The sequence below is a fragment of the Hemicordylus capensis genome, chromosome 5, assembly GCF_027244095.1.
Source record: "Hemicordylus capensis ecotype Gifberg chromosome 5, rHemCap1.1.pri, whole genome shotgun sequence".
NCBI classification, from domain to species: Eukaryota; Metazoa; Chordata; class Lepidosauria; order Squamata; family Cordylidae; genus Hemicordylus; species Hemicordylus capensis.
Window position 1 is genome coordinate 204,458,818 of NC_069661.1, and position 25,095 is coordinate 204,483,912.

A 25,095-nucleotide genomic window follows, 5' to 3' on the forward strand; every position below is an offset into this window, starting at 1 on the left:
TGAGCCACTCTGTATAAAAAGAGGTTTTTAAAGCCCATTTCTTCAGGTTCACAATGAATCTGGCTATATTATAGGATAAGTTGGAGGATACTGCAGAGAAGCTGAATGAATGAGTTATTTAACTCTGTCTTCATGGCAAAGGATCCTGACCACATACCCACCCAGGATAGGAATAAATGGACAGTTTTGGCAATGGAGGGAAGTAAGAAGTGGGGTCCTCCAGGATTCTGTATAAGGACCAGTGCTCATTAACTGATTAATAAATGATCTAGAATCTTGGATAAGCAGCTAAGTGGCCAAATTTGCAGATGACACTGAACTATTTAGGGTAGTGAAATCCAAAACAGATTGTGAGGAGCTACAAAAGGATCTCTTCAACTGGGTGAGTGGGTGACAAAGTGGCAAATGCAGTTGGTGGTATATAAGTATGATTAGATAGATAGATAGATAGATAGATAGATAGATAGATAGATAGATAGATAGATAGATAGACAGAAGCAAGCATATACATGTGTATGGACACTTGTACAATGTCCGAATAGGGCTAGAGTCTCAAGGGTCTCCAACAGAAATGAGAAGTGCAAACAGATCACAGCCAAATATGGAGAAGGACATTTTCTGAGTCGCATATGGTTCTACAAGTAGGTTTGCCAATCAGTCCCAGGACAGGCCTGGAGGGAATTGGCATCAATCTGCAGGTGAGTATCGAAAGCAATTCTAGAGATGTTGATATTGTGACATTGATATTGGTGCTTGATATTGCAACATGGGGTGGGGAGCAATCTTCAGGAATAGCTTCAGTCAGAGTTGACAGACAATGCTACATGCAGGGCATTTAGAAGGAAGGCCATGGCTCTTCCCTTCGGACTATCACATCTTATCATACTTGTTCATGATCTTCCTGTAGAGCTTTGACTACTAGGACATATCAGCATAAATAGAACCAGCGGAAAGAACCACTTCTTGTATTCATTACAGGGTTTTTGGAAGGCAAAAGTCTGGCAAGAGAATGGGGAGGGGAGTTGGTCTTGCAGTAGGGAGCATAAATTGTCCCCTTTACTGAGCAGGGTCTGCCTTGTTTGCATTTGAATGGGTGACTGAGCACTGCCTGTGGTAAGATATTCCCCTTGGGGGCTAGAGAAATTGAATTGCTTGCATGCAGACAGAGGTGCACCTAGGTAATTTTGGAGCCTGGACCTAAAGGCCTTTGGAGTCCCACACCCCCACTGCAAGTTAAGCATAATTCCCCTACACCCACACACACTGTGACACACACAGTATTTTTAACACATGGGTTCTAGGGGGCACAAACAGCAACTGAACTCACAAGACTGTAAGAATATTTGCAGAAACATTTCAACACAGCAGCAGCAACCACCTGCTGTGTGTTTCAACAACACACAGCATAGTTGAACACTATGGTGACCACCTGGGACAGACTAAAGACTAAAGAGCATTTGGGGGGCCCCAGGGGGTGTGGAGGCCCTGGACTTCTGCCTGGAATCCCAGGGTTAAGAGCACCTGTGCATACAGAAGGTCTCAGGTTCACTCCATGGTATCTTCAAGCAGGGATGGAAGAAACTCCTTCCTGAAACCTTGGAGAGCTGCTGGAACAATAGTCTGACTCCCTATAAGGCTGCTTCCTATGTTTCTAAAGTATTTTATTTGAAGCAGGGGCGTAACGAGGCTGGAGTGGGCCGAGAGACAAAATTTTAAAATGGGCCCCTCGCTGATACACACACACTCACTTCAAATGTGACTTGCCTCTGGGGGGGCCCTCAAGGCATGGGGGCCCCCAGGCAGCCACCTCCCCTTGCCTAATGGTAGTTACGCCCCTGATTTGAAGCTTACAAAAATAAAGCCATCAGTGATGGGATCTGTCTAGTCTGTGCAGTAGATAGAGATGAGTATACCAGACTTGATGGATTTTTTAACCATTAAAATGCAGCTGTGCAAATATACTCATGAGTATTCTTATTTATATCAATGAGTCTTTCCTGCTCCAGCCAGAATGCATGAAAAAATGTCTCCCGGGTGATTCGTAAACTTCCATATGTGTACAACTCCCATCTGAAAAATGCAGGTGGTATGGTAACCAGGAGTGAAATATGTTTGTACTATATTTCTGCACTAATAAAGGAGTGCTCTCACACCCCACAAGAACATGTAGAACCATGAACGGGGTGATTGGAGTTCTGTTTTGTGTCAGCACATTAAGGGGTTGGTTGTGATTTTTCTGAGAAAAGTCTTAACTGAGCAAGGGGGGGTGGATTTAAGATAAGTCAGCCAAATCTCTAAATTACTAGTTACTATTGATATAAGGCACTCCCAACAGCATTTGGGATTGAGGAATTCATGTGATATAAATCTGATATAACTGAGAGCAGATACCAAGGTCTAAGCTTCTCAAACTGAGAAGCTTGGAATTTTTTATTTTTATTTTTACATCTATATCCTGATCTTCCTCCAAGGAGTCCAGAAGAGTATAAAGGTAAAGTGTGCCATCAAGTCGATTTCGACTCCTGGCGCCCACAGAGCCCTGTGTTTTTCTTTTGGTAGAATACAGGAGGGGGTTACCATTGCCTCCTCCTGTGCAGTATGAGATTATGCCTTTCCGCATGTTCCTATATCGCTGCTGCCTGATATAGTACCAGTGGAAATTCGAACCGACAACCTTCTGCTTGTTAGTCAAGCATTTCCCTGTTGTGCCATTAGGTGGCTCAGAACAGTATACATGGCTATTTTTATTTTTTTTAATTGGAGAGATGTCACTGGCCAAAAGTCACCCAATGAGCTGCATGGCTGAATGGGGCTTTGAACCCATGTCTCCCTGGTCCTAGAACAACATATTAGCCATTATAAAAAGGTAAAATGTGCCATCGAGTCGGTGTCGACTTCTGGCGACCACAGAGCCCTGTGGTTGTCTTTGGTAGCATACAGTAGGGGTTTACCATTGCCATCTCCTGCGCAGTATGAGATGATGCCATTCAGCATCTTCCTATATTGCTGTTGCCCAATATAGTCTGGGAAATATACCAGTGGGGATTCGAACCAGAAATCTCTGGCTTGCTAGTCAAGTCATTTCCCCGCTGCGCAATTATACCACACTGATAATAGATAGAAGATTGTGGGCAAGGAGATGGCATGAGGGATAACACTACACTTTTGCACGAGGTCATAGCAAGTGGATCTCATTGGAGTGGGCCTGGGGTAATAAGTGAAGATGGCCCTTGCCCTTACCACCAACCTCCTTTGCTTCCCCCCATCCCCTTTGCTGCAGAAGAACTGCAAAACAAAATGATGAAAAACAGATCGTTCTCAGCATGCTTTTTCTCACACTCCTATGTAAATAATATCACACACTCCCCCCTGCACACACTTTCACACACGTACCTGTGCACACATTCTCCTGGTTCAGAAACCTTTTATATACCTATAGCAGCTCATATATTCATACATCAACAGTGCTTCTATCTTTATTTGCTTATTGTCTGTCTCTCTCTCGTGCGCATGCGTGCGCTCTCTCGCGCGTGCGCTCTCACACTCTCTCTCTCTCACACACACACACACCACACTCCAGTCACAGTTTTCCACGAAAAACTGCATCCCAGGTTTCCCTCTAGGATTTAGGGGTAAACTGAACCCTGTTGCTAAATAAGGTTTGTAGAGGGGAAAGCAAAGAAAAGGAGTTGCTATGATTTTACCCTGTTCTTTTTAACAAGACTAGGATTCAAAAAGTGTCCTTAATATCCTGTAATTGAAGATCCTTTCAGCTAAGAACATAGGAAGCTGACTTATACTGAGCCGGACCATTGGTCCATCTAGCTCAGTATTGTCTACACAGACCGACAGTGGCTTCTCCAAGGTTACAGGCAGGAGTCTCTCCCAGCCCTATCTGGAGATGCCAAGGAGGGAACATGGAACCTTGTGCATGCAAGCATGCAGATGCTCTTCCCCAGAGTGGCCTCATCCCCTAAGGTGAATATCGTACAGTGCTCACACGTGTAGTCTCCCATTCAAATGCAAACCAGGGCAGACCCTGCTTAGCAAAGGGGACAATTCATGCTTACTACCACAAGAGCAGTCTCAGCTTTGGGAGGGGAAAAGGTGGGGGGTGTCAGGCAGCATCCCTCTCTCGTCTTCTGATGCTCAGGAACATTTACCTCACTGTTCAGCATCTCAGTCAGGTTAAAGGAGGGGTGGGTTAAGCCTGCTAACTGGGCAAAGAGGCACCTTTTACCGTGGTGATTCTCTTTATTTAGCAGGGGGAGAGTAACTGCCCTATCCACCCCCAGCACAGTACTTCCAGTGACTGTTGCTGGTGTGTGTCTTATGTTTCTTTTTAGAATGTGAGCCGTTTGGGGATAGGGAGCCATCTTATTTGTTTGTTATCTCTCTTTGTAAACCGACCTGAGCCATTTTTGGAAGGGCGGTATAGAAATCGAATTAATAATAAATAATAATAATACTAGCCAGCCAGTCTGGAGGAGAGGAGGAGGGAGGGGTGATACCTGACACTCCTCCCCTCCCCTTCTGGAGATGAGTTCTCCTATCAGCCAAGATGAGTCCCTCCTATCAAGAGCCAGCAGCATGCCAGTGAGTTGGGAAGGCAGGGATGAGAGGTGAGCAAAGTGTGAGCTGTCACCCAGCTGGCAGGCTCCCCCTTCCCTCAGGGGCCCAGACACACACACACACACACACACACACACACACATTCAATTATAGCTACTTTCCTGCTTTTGCTTCTATTTCTTAATTTGTTTCTGTTATTGAATGTATTGTCACCTCCTCAGATCCCCCTGGGACTCTTGCCCCATCAGATCTCTTTAAACTATATGATCCCAGACTTACAAATGTCCAGTTTTGTTTTTGTTTTTTCAAACAAAGGTGCAGACATCCTTCAACAATAACATACATTCAAAATCATTTGTGCTTTCATCTAAAAATGTACTTTATCTTTGTTTTCCTTTGGGCGGGAGTTTAATTACAGTGTTACACAAAATGAGTATTTTGTTAACATTGGAAAGAGGTTATGCTCCACACTAAGCTCTAGACAAGTCTGTGTTTACAGTACATAATTCTTTTTCCAGCTGTTTCCTTACTCATTAACAAAGTAAATTAGATATTTCTTAAACCAGCACCTTACTTTGTTGACTTGATCAAAATGCAAAACGTAATAGACATGGAAAATTACTACCCTAGGAGATGTTCAGTTAGGGTGACTTCTTCAAGTACTGTAATTATCATTTCATTGGGAAATCAGCTATGGTTGCAGCAGAACTATACTAAAATAATCTAAATCTGTTCCTTGGGTGTATCTTCTTACATAAACAAAAATAAATACATACCTTGTAAGCTATATAATCATTACTTGTTTCTGTTAAAGTGGGAAACTGAACATTTTCATAAAGAGGCAGAACATGTGGAAACAGGTTTTCATACATTGGTTGTACCCACTAAGCCCAGAAGAGACTGATGGATGGAGAAGAATTCCCATTTCCTCCTGCCGGGGAAATGAACTTGCTCTGTTTACTCTCTTCCTTTGCAAATAACCTGTTCAGAAGGAGAAAGACAGGCTGCATAATGTGTGTGTGTGTGATTATAAGGCTGTCCACACAAGCAGTGTGGAGAGCCTGAATGGAATTTGTGCGGAGAGTTGGCTTGACCCACTCCCCCCCCCCAACATGAGCAGGAAGCCCTCCCTGGGCGGTGTGCGGGTCATTCTGGGGAAACACCCCCCCCCCGTGCCAGGAGGCTTGTTGTAGGCTCTGGGTCGGGGTGGGGGGGCTACTCGAGAGTCGCTGAGGCATGACGCTGCGCTGTGATGACACACGAACAGTTAGCCTGCTTTTTGGGCGCTCCTGCACCCGAAACCCAGGTTAAGTGGCGGGCTACCCAAGAGGGTTTGCTGCCATGCTGCCGCCGGGAGCTACACAGCTCCCAGCAGTTCTCACAGTGGCTCTCTTAGCCCAGTTCCTGCTGTGCATGAGGATAGCCTCTATATGTTATTCTTGTAGGTCTTATGACTGGTTAATCGTCTAACAGCAAGATTTTATTTATGTATTATTTATTTTTCTTTGTAAACCACTTTGTGAACTTTGGTTGAAGAGCGGTATATAAATATTTGTTGTAGTAGTAGAAGTGTATCAGACAATATGATGTCCAGCAAATACAACTAAAGAGCATGATGAAGATGAATTTATATAAATGACTGACAACCAAACTAATGTTGAGGAGGGGGTCATAGCTCAGTGGTCAAAGCATCTGCTTTGCATGTAGAAGGTCCAGAGGCGTAACTATAGGGGGGCAGGGGGGGCACGTGCCCCGGGCGCCATCTTTTCTGGTCACGTGGGGGGGCGCCGTCATGACCAAATTTTTCTAAATTTTTTTAAAAAAATTGTTAATACAAATGTTTCCTGCTCAGTGCAGCAGCGCTGCAGCAGTCAAGGGAGCGCGTCGGTGCCCCCTTCCCCACGAGCGGTCCCTTCCGCGCCACCTGCACCCCCCCCCCCATTGCTTTGCTGGTGCCTGGCGGCCAGTCAGTGGCCTGGCTTGGCGGGAGCGGCGGGCGCTTGTGAGGAAAAACCTAAGTATAATGTAGTATGTTGGGGGGGCGGTGGGGGGGCGCCATTTCAGTGCTTGCCCCGGGCGCCGTTTTCCCTAGTTACGCCTCTGAGAAGGTCCCAGGTTCAATCCCTGGCATCTACAGGTAGGACTGGGAAAGACTCTTGTCTGAAACCTTGGAAAGCCACTGACAGTCAGTGTCGAGACCCTACTGAGCTAGACAGACCAATGGTCTGCCTTGGTATAAAGCAGCTCCCTGTGTTCTTAACACTGCACACACCAACAGAGGGTCAATTTTGCCAATCTTCCCTTCCTTCTTCAACCCTCTGTGCCTCCCAAAAATATGTTCCTGAGGGTCCCACAGTGCTCAGGGACATATTTTTTAGGCATTGAGGGCTGTTGAGGGAAGGGGAAGATCGGTGAAAATCACCCTTCCCTTTTTGCTCAAACAAAATGTTATTCAGCAAATGTAGCAGTCACCTGGATATCAGCCATTGTCTTCAAATTAAATGGTGCTCTGATGGAGGGAGGGGAGGAGGAGGAGGAGGAGGAGCCCAACAAGGAGTCCAGAGTGGAGTTGAAGGCATCTGCAATGAACACACCAGTGAGTGTGAGGATAAGGTAAATAGTCATGTTTTATTTCGTTGGAAGGAGGCATCACTGATTGATCACAAGGGCTGATGGGCCATCTCTTAGACCAGGCCTGCTCAACCTTGGCCCCCCCTCAAGTGTTTTTAAACTACAAATCCCATAACCCCCAGCCACAGTGGCCAATAGCCAGGGATTATGGGCATTGTAAGCCAACATCTGCAGGAGGGCCGGAGTTGAGCAGCCCTGTCTTAGACACCCTGCACAGCTTCCACGATCTCAGGTCAGCTGTATAAGTCTGCCTCAGATGAACCTGTGGAACTCCTCCCTGTTGAAACACATGCTGTCACTTCCATTGTGGCCTTTCTTGACTACAACTACAAATATTTATATACTGCTTTCTCAGGCAGGTTACCCTCACTCTTTCTCTGAGAGGATTTTTTAGCTGCTGTGGTAGTAGATATGGTTTTATTTGTTCCTGTGTCTGTTTTAGTTGTAAATTAGTTTTTACTAATTTAAAATGTTTTATTAGAGATTGATGTTTTAATTCTTAGGAGAAGGAGGAATGTTTATATAATTCTTTCCAACAAAAAGTTCACAAAGCAGTTTACATAGAAAAAGAAATAAGAATAAAATGATGTCAAAAGAGGAAAGGTAACCTAAAAATGCAATAAACAGTCTGAACTCATCCTTTCTAAGTTAATAAAAGTTTACATTTCATATGGAATTACATCTATAATAAAGAACATGTTGCAAAATGAACACTGACTGCTGTGGGAGTGAGCTGGTTGTGATTGTTGGTCACCTTTAATAGGTATGTGAAGCTACTCATAAAGAAATCTAATACAACATGGAACAGTTCTTGTTTGGACTCAGTGACCTATTAGGTTGTTTTCACCTCTAAAGACTGTGTTACAGGTATATTATGACAGCAGAGCTCAGGGCTTAAAATGTTTATTGCTGCAAGATGTGTGTTAATGAAACTAAGTTGACCTCATGAATTCTGATGCCCTCAATGCCCCTTCCACGTCTCATCAACAACAGTGTGTCAAAGGATCTACAGGCCCCTTTTCTGTGATACAACGGTACAAGGTATCACAACACAACTTCCTTCCTGAAATATATTTCACTCTGATAGACTAAGATGCATATTTTATTGCATTGTTTTCACTAAGACTAAGTTGTGATTACTTTTTATAGAAGCAGTCCTCAGTTAAGCGTGCTTACACCCATTTATTTTGATTTACTTAACTACACCTTCTCATCTGATTGTGCTCATGTTTACTTGAAATAAGTTGCAGAGTTCAGTTTTTGACTGTCTTTCAAGTGAGTGCGAATAGGATTGCTGCTTTACTCTCTTTATGTTAACAGATTGAAACAACATGTCTGTTTTGCTTCAGAAACTTTTCCATATGTAGCTTTGTTGACTATTATGAAGGACAGAGGAAAGGGCACACCTACAATATTATTCATCGCTATGATTTCCTATTGGGAAAATCATAAGACCAATAAAAACAATGCCAAAATAATCTTTATGTTACATGTAATACAATAACCTTCATTAAACTAGGACACTACAGTCCATTATCGAGTTACATATGTAGATCCAATAACTATACTTTGTGGGGGAAAGTTAAAGACCTCCCTCCATATCAAATCCACCAAGGGAAGTTGAGGGATACATAGGAGACTACTGCAAATCTCGAATACTAATCAAACTCCTAAAAACATTGCTGTTCTCTGTACTTATTTATTTATATACCACCTGATATATTTTTGTTCACTCGGGCCTTTTAAATTTGGGTTTTTTAATTCAGCTTTTCAGATTTTATCTGACTTTTAACTAATTTTAAAATGAATTTTTAATCCTGCTTTGTATTGTATTTTGTATGTAATTTTCACATTTTTTGTCTGTTATAATTTAATGTGTTATTTATTATTTTTATTTATTTTATTATTTTATTTTACATATTTTTATACTGTCCAAAACTTACGTCTCTGGGCGGTTTACAACAAGATAAAAACAACATTAAAACATTAGTTAAATACAAAAACCAAGGAATTTAAAACACAACAATTTAATTTTTTTAAATATTATTCTAAAACAACATTAAAAACAATCAAAACAGTCTCAGTTAAAAGCCTGGATGAACAGATATGTCTTTAAAGACTTTTAAAAAATTGTCAGAGATGGGGAGGCTCTTGTTTCACCAGGGAGCGCATTCCAAAGCCTCGGGGCAGCAACAGAGAAGGCCCATCCCCGAATAGCCACCAGACGAGCCGGTGGCAAATGCAGACGGACCTCTCCTGATTATCTCAATGGATGGTGGGGTTCATAACAAAGAAGATGTTCTCTTAAATACCCAGGACCCAAGCTGTTTAGGGCTTTATAGGTTATAACTAACACCTTGTATTATGCCCGGAAACATATTGGCAGCCAGTGTAACTCCTTCAATACAGGAGTAATATGGGCTCTCTGAGATGACCCAGAGACGAGTTATGTGTTTTTATTGCATGTATTAATCCTCTATTGTGAGCCGGCCAGAGAGCAATTTGTTATAGGGAGGCTAACAAATACAGTTTATTATTTATTGTTGTTGTAGTTGTTGTTATTATATTGGCAGGATTCCACCCTAGGGCCATGGGTCAGAGCCAGTCCCAGAACCAAAGCCCAAAGCAAATCCAGATGAACTGGAGCTCCAGAACAAATCCCAGGAACTGAAGACAAAGCAAACCAAGACCAGAACTCCAGGCAGTGTGCCAATACTACCACTCCTATTTAAATACCACTTTTCAACAAAGATCTGCAAGAGGTATAATAATAATATCTAGCTGGCCTGAGCGCAGAACATCTGCACCCCTAGTTTGGCCCAGCCATTTTCTCCCACTTTCCCGCCTGTCAGCCACCTCTGGCTAGCCAGCTGGCCACCTCCTCCTCCAGTCGGCCGGCACAGCTCCACCAGCCGGACATCTTATCCTGCCGGCCCATTCTCTCCTGCTCACCCACCTCCTTCTCCAGTCGGCTGGCACGTCTCCGCCACCTGGCTGCCTCCTTCCACCGGCTTGGCACCACCGGCCAGCTGCCGCCTCCCACCGGTGCGGCTCCACCGCCAGCCTCCTCCTCCTGCCAGCCGCCTCCACTGGCTGGCTGCCTCTGCCCACTGGCATGGCTCCAGCCACTGCCTCGGCCTGTTGTCCTCCTGGTCAAAGCACTGTCTGGGTCCGGCCAGCCACCTCCTGGTGCGCGTGCAGCTCCACCACTCGCCGGAAGTACTTGCTGCCTGCGTCTGTCAGGAACTCTCACGAGTGTTCTGCCACTCTCGCAAGAGGTCCGCCACGCATCCCCACACATCCCCACGGACCAGCACATCTACGAGAAATATATTATTCTTATTATTGTTGTTGTTGTTGTTGTTACTATTATTATTATTATTAACTAATAAGCTGCTTTCAGTTGAACAGAAAGGAAATTGCCCGAACACCAGAGGCACAAAAGACCAGCTGCTGATTGACAAAATGATTTTAGAAAATTGCAAGAGAAGAAAAACAAAACTATGTGTTGCATGGATTGACTACAAGAAGGCCTTCGACTCATTGCCTCATACATGGATACTAAAAGGTTTAGAAACAACTGGTGTCAGCAAAAACATTCAGATATTTATTTAAAAAGCAATGAGCATGTGGAGTACACACTTAACAATCAATGGCGAGACACTTGGACAGGTTAACAAATACGCAGTGATGTAGTGATGCAGATAGTGATGTAGATAGCTATACCTCCCTTGCAGCTCAGGTGGAAGAGGAATGCTGCAAGTCCATCAAACAGTAGGTTAGCATTAGAAGAGGTATTTTCCAAGGGGACTCACTATCCCCTCTGTTGTTTGTAATCTCCATGACTCCACTCTCACAAATACTAAACAAAACAGGCCTCGGATGCCAAACATCTAAAACATCAAGTAAAATAAACCATCTGCTGTACATGGACAATTTGAAGTTGTATGGAAAGTCCCAATCAGAAACCAAATCACTGCTAAACACTGTCTGTATATTCAGTAGCTATATAGCAATGGAGTTTGGACTAGACAAGTGTGCTGCATTAATAATGAACAGAGGGAAAAACAAAAACAGAAGGAATAGAACTGCCCAGTGAAAGCAACATCAAGAACCTGGAAGAGAAAGAACATTACAAATACTTGGGCATTCTCCAGGCGGATAACATCACATACACTGAAGTTAAAAGAAAAATAGGAAGTGAATACATCAGGAGAGTCAGAAAAATCCTCAAGTCCAAACTCAATGGCGGGAACACCATACAAGCCATAAACACCTGGGCTATACCTGTTATCAGATACACTGCAGTAATAATAGACTGGACCCAGGCAGAGCTAGAGACGCTAGATCGTAAGACCAGGAAAATCATGACCATCAATCATGCTCTGCACCCCCGCAGTGATGTAGATAGGCTATACCTCCCTCACAGCTCAGGTGGAAGAGGAATGCTGCATGTCCATCAAACAGTAGAGGAGGAGAAAAGAGGCCTTGAAGAATATATCAAGGACAGTGAAGAAGATGCACTTCAAATGGTCAATAACGAGAAACTATTCAACACCAATGAAAAAAGCAGGTCTACAGGAAAGAACAAGTCAAGAACCGAGCAGAAGAATGGAAAAATAAGCCGCTGCGTGGTCAATATTTGCACAATATAAGTGGAAAATCAAACATCGCCAAGACCTGGCAGTGGCTTAAGAATGGCAACTTGAAGAAAGAAACAGAGGGTTTAATACTGGCTGCACAAGAACAGGCACTAAGAACAAATGCAATAAGAGCAAAAGTAGAAAAGTCAACCACAAACAGCAAGTGCCGCCTTTGTAAAGAAGCAGATGAAACAGTGGACCACCTAATCAGCTGTTGTAAAAAGATCGCACAGACTGACTACAAACAAAGGCATGACAAGGTAGCAGGGATGATACACTGGAACATGTGCAAAAAATACAAGCTACCTGTAGCCAAACATTGGTGGGACCATAAAATTGAAAAAGTGGTAGAAAATGAAGTGCAAAAATATTATGGGACTTTCAACTACAAACAGACAAACACCTGCCACACAATACACCAGATATAACTGTAGTCGAGAAGAAAGAAAAACAAGTCAAAATAATCAACATAGCAATACCAGGGGATAGCAGAATAGAAGAAAAAGAAATAGGAAAAAAAATCACAAAATAAAAAGATCTACAAACTGAAATTGAAAGGCTGTGGCAGAAAAAGACCAAAATAATCCCAGTAGTAATTGGCGCCCTAGGTGCAATTCCAAAACAACTTGAAGAGCACCTCAACACCATAGGGGCCACAGAAATCACCATCAGCCAGTTACAAAAAGCAACTTTACTGGGAACAGCCTATATTCTGCGACGATATCTATAATAACAACAGCAACAACATTGATAATAAAATTCAGCCATCCCAGGTCCTTGGGAAGGACTCAATGTCTGGATAAAACAAACCAGTCAATGACACCTGTCTGTGTCAACAAAAATAATAATAATTAATAATTAATGATATGGTTCCCTGTTCTCATAGGGCTCACAGTCTAAAAAGAAATGCAAGGGATACACCAACAGTCACTGGAGTGATGCTGTGCTGATTAGGGCCAATTGCTCTTCCCCTGCTGCTAAAAACAAGAGAACTACCTACCGCTTTGAAAGGGGCCTCTTTGCCTAGTTAGCAGGGGCCATAGGATGGAGCAGTGACCTCTCTTATATGACCATCAGTGAACAGAATGACAGCAAGATGAAACATGTTCTATAGACACACTGTCTGCCCCATTTAAGTTGGACAAGGGAAATCGAGGACTTGTGAAGCTCAATGAAAGATTTGTCAGTAATTTCGTAGGACCATTTTCCCCTGCAGCTATCAAAGCTCCAATAAGTGAAAACTTCTCTACCAACTTTGATGTGTGTTTAATCAAGATCTATCACAGCTTGTTAAGTACTTCTGACCCCACTGGAACATATCTCAGCAGTGACTGATATTCTCCTCTGATTACCAACTGGCCAAAACAACAAAGCCAAGCTGGGTCACTTTTTTGCTTTTGGGATAGTTGCCAGAAAGCCAAGGCAGCAAGTCCATCTTTGCTCACTGATGTATGTGGAATTTCTGCTGTGCTGTGATGCCTCAGCCCAGACTCACCAAAACAAGTTGGGCTCTGCCATGTGACTCAGGGTTCTGCCCAGATATTGTACCACAATTTATTTATTTATGTTTCAGGTTTTATACTGTTTTTCATAAGGCATCTCAAGGTGGTCTACAAAAGTGAAAATAAAATAAAATTTCATAAAAATGACATTTAAAACTTTGAAACCAGTGAAAAAACCAGTAAAACCCAGTAAAAACCAGTAAAACCCATAAAACACTCCCCAAAAAACCAACCATAAGAAAGACAAACAGAAGCAGAAGAGCTGAAAGACCTGGCAGCCCCTAAGCCCAAAGCCTGAACAAATAAAAAGTTTCTTAGCTGTTTTTTAAAAGCGATCACAGATGTCAAAGAGCAGACATTAACTGGGAGAGCATTCCAGAGCTTGGGGACAATGATAGAGAAGGCTCTGTCCCACATGGACGACAATTTAGCCTCTCTCAATGTCAGCACACAGAGCAAAGGCCCCTCTGAGCAGGCAGAAACCCTAGGGAGCAGGTGGTCCTTCAGGTATCCAGGACCCAAACCATGAAGGTCTTTAAAGGTAATAACCAGCATCTTGAATGGGATCCAGAAACAAATTGGCAGTCAGTGCAGCTCTTTCAAAATAGGTGTAATATGCTTTGAGTGAGCAGTTCGAGAGAGAACCCTGACAGCTGCATTCTGCACAAACTGAAGTTACTGAATATTCTTCAAGGGCAGCCCCATATAAATCATATCGCAACAATCCAGCCAAGATGTGATAAAGGCATGGGTAACGATGGCCAGATCTTCCTTCCTGAGATAGGGACACAGCTGGCTCACTCATCAAAATTGTGCAAAGGCACCCCCCGGTCACTGCCTCCACCTGAGCATCCAAAAGCAGAGCTGGGTCCAGCAACCACTCCCAAGCTGCACAATTGCTCTTTCAACGGAAGTACAACCCCACCTAGAGCTGATTGAATCACCCTATCCTGATTGGCTTTTCTACTGACCATTAGCACCTCCATCTTGCCTTGATTTAACCTCAGTTTCCTAGCCCACATCCAGCCCATCACTGCCTCCAGCCCCCCCCCCGTTCAGTACATCTACCGCTTCCCTAGGATCTGATGTCAGAGAAAGGTAGAGCTGAGTGTCACCTGCATACTGATGACACTTCGGTCCAAACCCCGATGGCCTTTCCCAGTGGTTTCATGCAGATGTTAAACAGCATGAGGGTCAATACTGAGCCTTGCGGGACCCCATAGGCCAAGGAGTCTAGCAGAAGTCCCCCAGCACCACCTTCTGGAACCTCCCCCACAGGAAAGGGCAGGATCCACTCCACTGCACACACACACACACACACACACACACACACACCAATCCCTATACCTGAGAGGCGGTCCAGAAGGATACACTGGTTGATGGTATCAAATGTGCTGCTGAGAGGTCCAGCAGAACCAACAGGGACAATAACAAATGTTTATCTAAACAACTAGCAACTCTTTATGCTCTGATTCCTTAAGGGTTCTATCATGGAGAAATTCCCATTACTTTAGTGAGTAAAAATGAGTCCCTCTCACAGCTGAAAGGAAAGAACAATTCTGATTTATAAACACACAGTCTGAAGAGAGTCTAAAAATACCATAGTTGGGGGAAATAAGAGACTGTTTTAATCTAAGAGTTTTCAGAGGGAAGGGAATGATATTCTGGGAAATGAACTGGTTGTTCATACTTTTGTCAACACAGCCTTTAGTTACTGTCTTGCTGAAATGAGAATAGTCCTGCTTTGACTGGTCCTAATGATGTTTTTGCTAAGGGCAAAGTTTAGTAAGATAGATAAGATACTTGGTCACTTGGGTGAAGCAATCAAACATACACACCAAAGGAACAAATCTATAGACTTTGAACAAGGATTTCCTCTCTCAGCTGCATCTCTCTGCTCCCCTGTGGCAAAACTAAGCTCTGCCATAGCAAGATGACCTTGGGCAAGGAACTTAAACCTCTGTTTTCTACTTTGCAAAGTGAAGGTGCTGTTTCTTCCGATAGTACAATTACAATCCATGCCATATTTCTGTAGAAATACAAAGTGTATGCTTCACTCAGCGTTGTTATTCTGCTTCGTTAAAGTAGCAGGATCGGCAGTGGTACATGGCTAGATGTTTTGGTGATTCCCACCACCACTACCACCACTGCTAGCCTCAGCCTGCCTGCCTGTCTCCCTTCACAGCTCGACTTGGCCATGAACTCACTGCGGCCCTTGTCACTGCCAGTCTTTGCCAGTCATGGTCTACTGACATCATCACCCAATACCATGCACGGGGCGGTGATGTCATTAGATCCCGTTACTGCCAGTTCTTTGCCAGTGGCAGTGAGTCTCCGACTGAGAGGGGCCATGAAGGGAGAGGGGGTAGAAGGTGGGTGGGTAGACAGATGGGCAGCTGCAGAGATGAGTAGTGCATAGCCTCCCCTGCCCTGGCCCCACTGGGTGGCCTGTGTCTTCTGCACATGGTCACCCAAGGATAGATCTGCCCCTTCTCTGCTTTGCTTCTCTAGGGAATATTTAGGGTTACCAACTCTCCAGAATTGGCCTAGATTCTTCAGGAATCAGCATCAGTCTCCAGGAGCTTTTTCTGATGGCGATTTTACCGCGACTTTATTTTGGGAGGGTGGGTGTGGGTTCACACATCGGCCAGATTTACCCCGTAGTCCATACAAAATTTCAGAGAGCACTTAAAGTGACTTCACACACTTGAAGTGACTTCACACACAATTTGGGTTTTCCCCTCTGTATTGGAACCTAGCCTGATTTATATCCAGGGTTTTTAAAAAAATCCTCTTTTTGTGTCAGAGTATCTGTTAATGCCCTGAACTCACGGTAAAGCTCTGTAGCCGGGCCTTCTCTGTGGCGGCTTTACCGCAGGTTTATTGCAAGGCTTTATTGCAAGTTTCCCCCCAAAATGGATGCAAAAAGTTGATTTTTTTACCCCAAATATAAATCAGGCTATACTCTAACATGCAATTAAAAACCCAAATTGTGTGTGAAGTGCTCCCTGATAGGTCACAGGGTCTTGGGGGTACATTTGGCCAATTTGTGAATGTACCCCCTCCATTCCGGAGGAGATGCAAACTAAAAGCCCGGTGGGGAAAGCTCCCAGGTGACTGTTAAAAGCAATCCTGGAGATTAACTACAGTAGCTATTGTTATTTTACTGATTGCCAGTGCTGTTAGCATCCCCACAAGTCTCACAAGCTTAAAAGGGAAGGCTGTGCCTTTTAGGATACTAACTGACAAAAATATATAGGATGAATCACACTTTACAAGCCACAAACTGTTTCACACAGTCTCTTTTTACCAACAAACTTTATGGTAAAAGCTTCTCTGCCGGTGCACCCAAATGTATTATTTATTTATCTGAAACACTTATACCCCACCTTTTAGGACAAATCCACCAAAATGACTAAGAGCAATCAATAAAATAATAGAACAGACACAATCACAATGTAAAACAGTAAAAGCAGAGCAGCAGCCAATCTCAAATTATTTGCCAACATCAACAGTTAAAAGCTTTCTGGAACAGAAGAGTTTTCATTGCCTGCTTAAAAACAGAGAGGGAGGAACCTGATGGATATTTCTGGGGAAGAAGTTCCAAAAATGAGGTGCAGCCATTGAAAAATATCTCCCACCATGAGTGTGTCTCAAACATATATTAGAATTAATGCTTGTGAGCTGATTCTCTCCTCCCACACCCAACATGTGCCATTATTTGTTTTACATTATTCCACACATCCAGGGTGTAGAGAAAAGCGGACAGAAGATGATCTTTTAAAACTGGGAGCTGCTTGCTCAAAATAGCTGATTAGACAAGCATGACGATCCAGGTTGCTTTTGTGCTGAGTTATGGGCGGTGGTGTTGTTTCAGGCTGCCCTGTGCTCAAATATTCTGAACAAGCAACATTTTACATCACAAAAACAACAAAGAAAGAATCTTGCAGCACCTTAAAGAACAGGTTCCTTGTGGCTGAAGCTTTTGCACACGATAACCCACTATGTGAGATGCCTGAAGTGTTATCCACAGTCTGCATATCTAAACACATATGAGTAAAAAAAAAAAGAGGATAAAAGCTGCAAAACAGATGGCCAAAAGGCCATGAAATGCAAAAGGTACAATCTTTGTCATTTCCACGTAAAGCTAAATATATGCATGATAAACACAGTCACCATTCACAACCGCAGTCACTACTACAGATATTGGTACTGTTGTCAATGGTCACTGTGTTCATTATATTGTATACCTCTTAGCTCTGCACAGAAATGCCACAGTCTGTACCTCCATGTTTTTTTGGCGCTACAGTGTAACATTTTTTCTCTATACTCATGTGTCCATCTATCTTTATTTGCCAATTAGGCATGGTGTGGACAAGGATAAATTTCCCCCCTTCTTTCAACTTTAGAACTTGAGTTCACCCAATAAAGTCTATTGGCAATAGAATCAGGCAAAAGGAAGACAAAAATAGGTACCATTTCACACATATAGGAATAGCTTTGTAATGCTGTTGCAAGATGAGATTGTGGCCAGGGCCATCCTTAGAAAGCCCTGGCAGGGTGTGGGGCCCACGGCAAATCAGTCAGTGTGGGGCCCCCTTCCAGTTAATTCTAATAGGGGTTAAAAGAGCGGGGCCTGGGGCGGTCGCCCTGCTTGCCATGCCCTAAGGACAGCCCTGATTATGGCTTCAATGGCTTTAAAAAATGAGCCGACAAATTCAAACGAGGTATGTGGGAGATGACAATGGTAAACCTCTCCTGTATTCTACCAAAGAAAAACCACAGGGCTCTGTGGTCGCCAGGAGTCGACACTGACTCGATGGCACACTTTACCTTTATGTGGTTATGCACCACAACAGCAAAAATAAAGTTCTGAACTATAGCGACACTTGGTGAAGGATATGAACTGCATAATTCCAGAGGCGCTCTTAGTCCTGGACTTCTGGGCCTAAGTCCAGGGCCTCCACAGCCCCGGGGGGGGGCCCCCAAATCCTCTTTTGTCTGTCTTGGGTGGTGTGGTCGCCCAGACAAGCATGATGATGCTTAATTTGCAGGGGCAGCGGGGAGGCCTCCAAAGGCCTTTAGGTCCAGGCTCCAGAATTACTTAGGTGCACCTCTGCATAGTTCACACAATTCAAGTTGGTCTATATAGATTCAGCAAGACTATTCTTATGGTAGGAGTAATACAGTGGTTTAGCATGCAGGAGATTGTCTGAAGCTCCTAATTAATCTGGCGAGTAGGGGGAAAGGAAGATGATGACATAACTATCGCACCGATTACCTGAGTTGCATCATCTTCTGTAATTGCAAGCCCTAGAACATTCTTCCCTGGCTTTTTGCTCTGGGAAAAGGGCCAAGGACACACTGCTCTCCATTCCTCGTCTTGTTTGTTCACTTGTTTCTGTCCCATATATTTCCATTTTAAGTAATATGACACTGAATGTCACATGGGGCAAGCTTTTCTCCCAGAGACAAATTCAGTGCTCATTTAATTAGACACCCATAATTGAGGGCACATGTTTGAAAGTAGTAAATAGTTACTAATTCCAACAATGGCAGAGAGGTTTTCAGAGTTCAATGGCCTGGCCAAATGTTATCACAGTGTAGTAGTAAAGGGGCGGAAAATGAGCCACAGCTGCTTCAATACTGGCAGCCACTCTCTAGCTTTCCACTGATCCCGTTGTGTCTTCGCTGTTCCCCGAAGCCACTTCCTCATACAGAAGATGCTCTAACCCTTTCATCATTTTAGTTTCCCTTTTCAATTTCTTTTTCAGCTCTGCAACAATTCCTTTTGAATCATTCTAATCATTTCCTACCATCTATCTCACTATGTTCTTTTATTCATTGGAGACTAACAATGTAGCCCTTTTTAACTTGACAGGAACTGGTGTATAATATGATCCCTGTGGAATTTGAGCCAGTCCAGTACATTGCTTTTCACCCTCCCTAGTGAATATGCCATTAGAAGAGTGCTAAAGCAGAATGTCTTTATGCATTAGATGGGATGAAGACAGCCTTGCATTTCACTTCATCCCTTGGCCCACATTTGGCTAAAACAATTCCCTAAAGGTTATGTTTTAGAGCACTTTGCCATAGTTTGAAACATAACTAATGTTGCATATTAAGCCAACAGACTTGCACATTGTTCATGGATGAGCCTTCTCAAGAATGGGACAGGCTGGCACAGACTACATTTGTGTCTAATGACTGTTTATATTGGTTGTTATCAGAAGCTAAACAATTAGTCATACCACTAAACAGGGAGCATAGTTTGAATGACAACTGCTAGGTGGATTTCTACAAGGATCTTCTTGCACTGTTACTGGCACTTGCCTTGCCCATGCATGGGTGAGTAGGCATCATCAAGTGAATCACTTAGATACCTGCTTAGATACCAGGGCAATACAGCTTAGAAACACTCTGGGAGGCAGCATGTTAATTACCTGATATTAGCTCATATCAGAGAAGGCCTCTGACATACAAATAGAGATGTGCATGAAACTCATTTCATCACAGGTTTGGAGCCAAACCGGTGCGAAAATGTCTGAATCAGTTCAGCACCATTGGGAGGGGAGCCCTGGGCAGAATCTTTTAAAAGGAGGAGAGCAGTGGCACACCTCCCAAGAACCAGGATGCACATGGCATTGTGCATACGAAGGCGGCATTTGCATGCTCAGCATGGTGTTGCTGACCATCCAAATAGTACCTACACATGCACGGATACCATGTGCATCCTGGCTCCGTGTACGGGGTCTTGGGAGGAGTGCCCCCACAACAGGAAGCTGTATGCAGAGGCAGAGAGCAGGTAAGGACCTGCTTTCCTCTTTTTAAGAGATCCCACTCGCCACTCCCCCCTGCTTGCCCTCCCTCCATCTGGTGGCACCAAACCAGTTTGGATGAGGTCCAAATCAGTTCGTCGCCATTGAGGGGGGAGCAGTGGGCAGGATCTTTTAAAAGGAGGAGAGCAGGTCCTTACCTGCTGTTTACCACCGCATGCAGCTTCCTGCTGCAGTGACACTCCTCCCAAGAACCCGCACATAGCGCCAGGATGCACAGGATGTTTAGCTCTGAACCTGTGCATGAACTGAGATTTGCCTTTAATTCCCCTAATTGTTTTATTGAGAATGTGGATGCACAGACTCTGTGTCTGGCATGTTCAGAAGCAGTCACATGATTGTGCCCCTAGTGCATCTGGGTTTACCCCCAATTACCACTTTACCGCCCCACCCACTGTTAACTGTTTTGCAGGTGCCTAGGAAGAGCTGGATACTGGACACCTGATAAAGGAACCATGTAAGCACCTCCTCACATCAGTCAGGGCCTTCAGGTCTTTCCAGAAGTAGGCTTTCTAATGTGGGGAAGTTATTTCCCCAGGAATTAGAATGGGACGGTGTTTTTTTCTTTCTTTCACATTTTCAGGGGAATGGCATTGGTAATCAAGGGGTGAGGCCCTCAAGATGAAGATGGTTCCATGACCATCTGTATAGATTTAACATTTAAATGTAAATGTTAAATTTAAATATACTTGCATAAATTATCATCACATACATTAAAGTTGACTAGTCAACCCTTCTATAAAGAACATCTTGGGTGCACTGTGTCCATATTCTGTTGCTTCTCACCATGATTATGTGCTAGCGAGATGGTACGCTCCCGGGGGGGCGGGGTGTGCGTGCGTTGGTGGGACAGGCATGCCGATGCATCTCATCTGATGTTGTGGTGGATGGAGCCAGTAGATGGTGTCATCTGAACCAGTCTAGTGAAAATCAACACACACATATATATTATTTCTCATGCATACTTATATACACATACAAATAATTTGTATGTGTGTTGCACCTAAGATGTGAGAAGGGCTTCTGACTTAAATTCAAAATTGCAGTTGCCTCCATTTCTACTTCTGTCACACACCTACATTGGCAGAACAATCTCAGGACCCATCCTGCAAGCAGTGATGTAGTTGCAAATTCAGATTTGCAGGCATTCTTCATGACTACCCCCATGGCCATGCCCACCCCAACCGCCAGGGAAGCTGAGAAGGACCTGTGCTCCGTCCCTGCACATCCCCCCTCCACTACACCCCTGATTGCAAGTAAGCTGACCATTTAGGAAAATATCCTGAGTCACTGACTCTCATATCCTGTTGAGGAAATATACCTCTAATCATTCCTATTAGCAATGACGGTCAGTCACACAGGAACCGGAACAATAATAATGTTTCAATCAACTAAAAATGTTCTAATTCATGACTAAATTGACAGGAAATTTCAGGGAGAAAGTTCTCAGAATTTAGAGAAGGGCATAGGGGAAATCCTGGAATATACTGTGTGCCTAGTTAATGATTCCATTGTGCAGAATCGAGACCATTTTTATTTCCCCTGGGACTTTTATACACAGCAGGCTTTACTGTGAGTTTACTGGGAGGCTTTACTGAAAACTTGAAGTTTTCCCCCAAAACCAACACAAATAGTGGATTTTTTTATCCTGGACATAAATCGGGCTACACTCTAACACACTGTGAAAAACCTGAATTGTGTGTGAACTGCTCCCTGATAATTTGCAGGGACTTCAGGGTAAATCTGGCCATATGTGAATGCAGCACCTCCATTCCAGAGGAGATGTGAGTTAAAGGGCTTTAAAAGCCCCATGTGAAAAACTTCCAGGCTTTTAAAATGTGACTGATTTTAATCCCTGATCAATTGAGAATGATGTTATATGCTTCTGTAGATTGTTTATGATTCTATTGGAATTTTTTATTGTTTTTATTAGACTTGTAAGGCTTCCTGCAACATTTTTGGAATGGCAGAATATACATGCATAAAATAAATGGATAGGTTTACTTCAAAGGTTAATTAATTAGCCCTCTCCAGGGCCAGCTTTGTATTACTTAAGAATTTTTGAACCAGTGATCCCAGGGTATGCCATCCATAAAAAGGACTTCTTGTGTGCTAAGAATTCTAATAGTCTGAACTGCAATCTGGGAACGTAGTGAGTATAATATTGCTGCACATAACCAACCTATGTCTACTTTACTCAAGTACATGCCAAGGCTGTGCTTACACATGTAATTCCAGCAGAATTCATTCATGAGGAAAGCCATACAAGGGTATGAGTTAATTATTATCTAAAATATAAAGCACCCAGGCAACTTAGGATCCAGGCTGAGTTGGTAAAGTTACAATCAAAGCTGCTTATATTTACAGTAAACTTTCTAGCCTACCAGCAAGTTTAAATACTTTTTGAGTCTTCTGCTGTTGTGAAGGAAGAAATGCAAAACTAGTACTAGGATTTTGAAGCACAAAACAAAATAGAAATCATCCACATTATAGTCTTTGTATCCTTTGTAAACCCTTTTTGGTTTTAGCTTCAGAATTCTGACATCTCCTATACAATATGTATTTTGTACAGATGTAAGTTTGCTGTGTACATGCATAATCTGATATCTGGTGTGTAACTTAGCATCCTGAGGAGCTGTTTTTCTTTATTTAAAAGAGCATTCTTTTAAAAAAACATGTTTCTAGACCTTAAGAGTATGGATAAAACTGAAAAGAAGTGGACAATGTCTGGTGAAAACTCCAGAGGAAGAAAACTCCAGAGGAAGAAAACACAGAGCATTCTATTGACTTCAGCCCTAAGTGCTGGCAGGATCTGGTTCCAATGGCTAGAGAGACTACGGGGAAGTGGAAGTATAGAAAATAAGTCAGGAAGGAGACTGTTACTGTAGTTCAGGTAGTAAACCAAGGCCAGTACCACCATTCTATGGCTGAATGGCACAGAAGGGTACAGCAGTGTGGAATAAGCCAGCAAACCAACTGGGGACATTTCCCTGCTACCACTGATGGGAATGGGAGAGAGTTGTACAAGGATGACTTCTTAATACTACATAAATGATGCTACATCTTAAAAGAGAGGAGGACACAAGGGAGCCATTTTTAACAGCATCCCTGTGTCGTGTGTAACATATTATCCTACTCTTAAGATTTGTAAAGCACTTTTTTCATAGGAAATAACTTATCTGGAACTTATCATAATAGTTCTGATATTAAAATCTGAGCTATATTAATCACTCCTTTTTAAAGCTCTTCCTCATTTGCAACGTTTATTCAATTTATTTTTAATGTGATTTAAGCAGAGGAGTTGTTTATTGTCGCTTCAGACATGACAAATATCAAAAAAGATTGTTCTCATGGCCATTAGCTGGGTTGGACAAGCATCCTAGCCAGCTTCTGGAGCTGTTCATGATGCCGATTTCCGGTTGTGTGTAAGTTAAAAGCTATGTCAGAGAAGGAGAAATGATTGTGTGGGAGGCAGGTGCAGGCTCCAATGGCATCTCCTCCTACCTTGTTAATATGCTGGGTAGGACAATGCCAATGGAGTCTGTGCTCACCTCCCACACAGTCACTTTCTCCTCCTCTGACCTAGCTTTTAACTCACACACATCTGAAAATCAGGAATGCACCCAACTCCCAAATCACGATAGCAGGGGTGTAGCTACAATTGAGTGGATGGATTCAAAGAACCTGGGGGGGGCAGCTCCAGCCCTGCCTATTTTATTCATTATCTCTCTCTGGGAGGGAGGGGAAAGCACAAGGGCCTCTGGTGAGGGGGTGAACAAAGGCCCCCTCTCTCCTAGCTACGCCCCTGCAGGGTAGGACACATTTGTCTTATCCAGTTAATGGTCATGAGAACAGCCCTGAAGTCTGATGAAAAACCTTCAGGCTTTTAGATCTAAAATATATGGTCAGCTCATGTAATAATTTTTTGATATCCAAGGTCCCAGTCTAGATGTGAATCAAGATTCTGAAAGCTACGTGAAAAATAGCTGTGGTCCAGGCCCTTCAAAGGAACACAAGGGAAGGAACATAGGAACATAGGAAACCATTGGTCTATCTAGCTCAGTATTGTCTTCACAGACTGGCAGCAGCTTCTCCAAGGTTGCAGGCAGGAATCTCTCTCAGCACTATCTTGGAGAAGCCAGGGAGGGAACTTGAAACCTTCTGCTCTTCCCAGAGCGGCTTCATCCCCTGAGGGGAATATCTTGCAGTGCTCACACATCAAGTCTCCCATTCATATGCAACCAGGGTGTACCCTGCTTAGCTAAGGGGACAAGTCATGCTTGCTACCACAAGACCAGCTCAAGACCAGCTACCACAAGACCATGCACCACTGAAGCCTTGCTTTCTTTTTTCACTGCCACAGTGGGCAGGATCCAGACTAAGCCAGTCATGATTAAGTCTCATTTAAATTAAGTGAGTCGTCATGACTAAATTGGCTCATTTATTTCAGTACTGCTTAGTCATGAGTAATGTGGTCTGGATTCTGCTCAGTGTGTACTTGAAGAAACAAACCTTTTAAAGCTGATCTCTTTGGCAGGGGAAACTGCTGCAACAAAAATGGAAAGCAAAGCTCTAGCTAAATAGGCAGAAGAGACATTTGTTTACAAGTCCCTTCCTTAGCTCTACCTCATGCCATCTGTGCATGTTAACTTTTAAAAGCTAGACTGGCTGACTCTGCATTTTGGAAGCAGCTTATAATATTGACTGCTAGTCTCTTTTTCTGTCAGAGAAGAGGCAGTGAGGCCAAGTGGCTAGAGTGTTGGGTTTGGATGTTAGAAATGCAGGTTCAGTTATAAAGCACCGAGTAAAAAACAAAGTCAAAAACTCTCAAGGTAAATCTGTTGTGATGTTAACTTGGAATAAGCCCACGAATATCCCACTGAGACTCAAAGGACAAGGTGGTAAACCCCT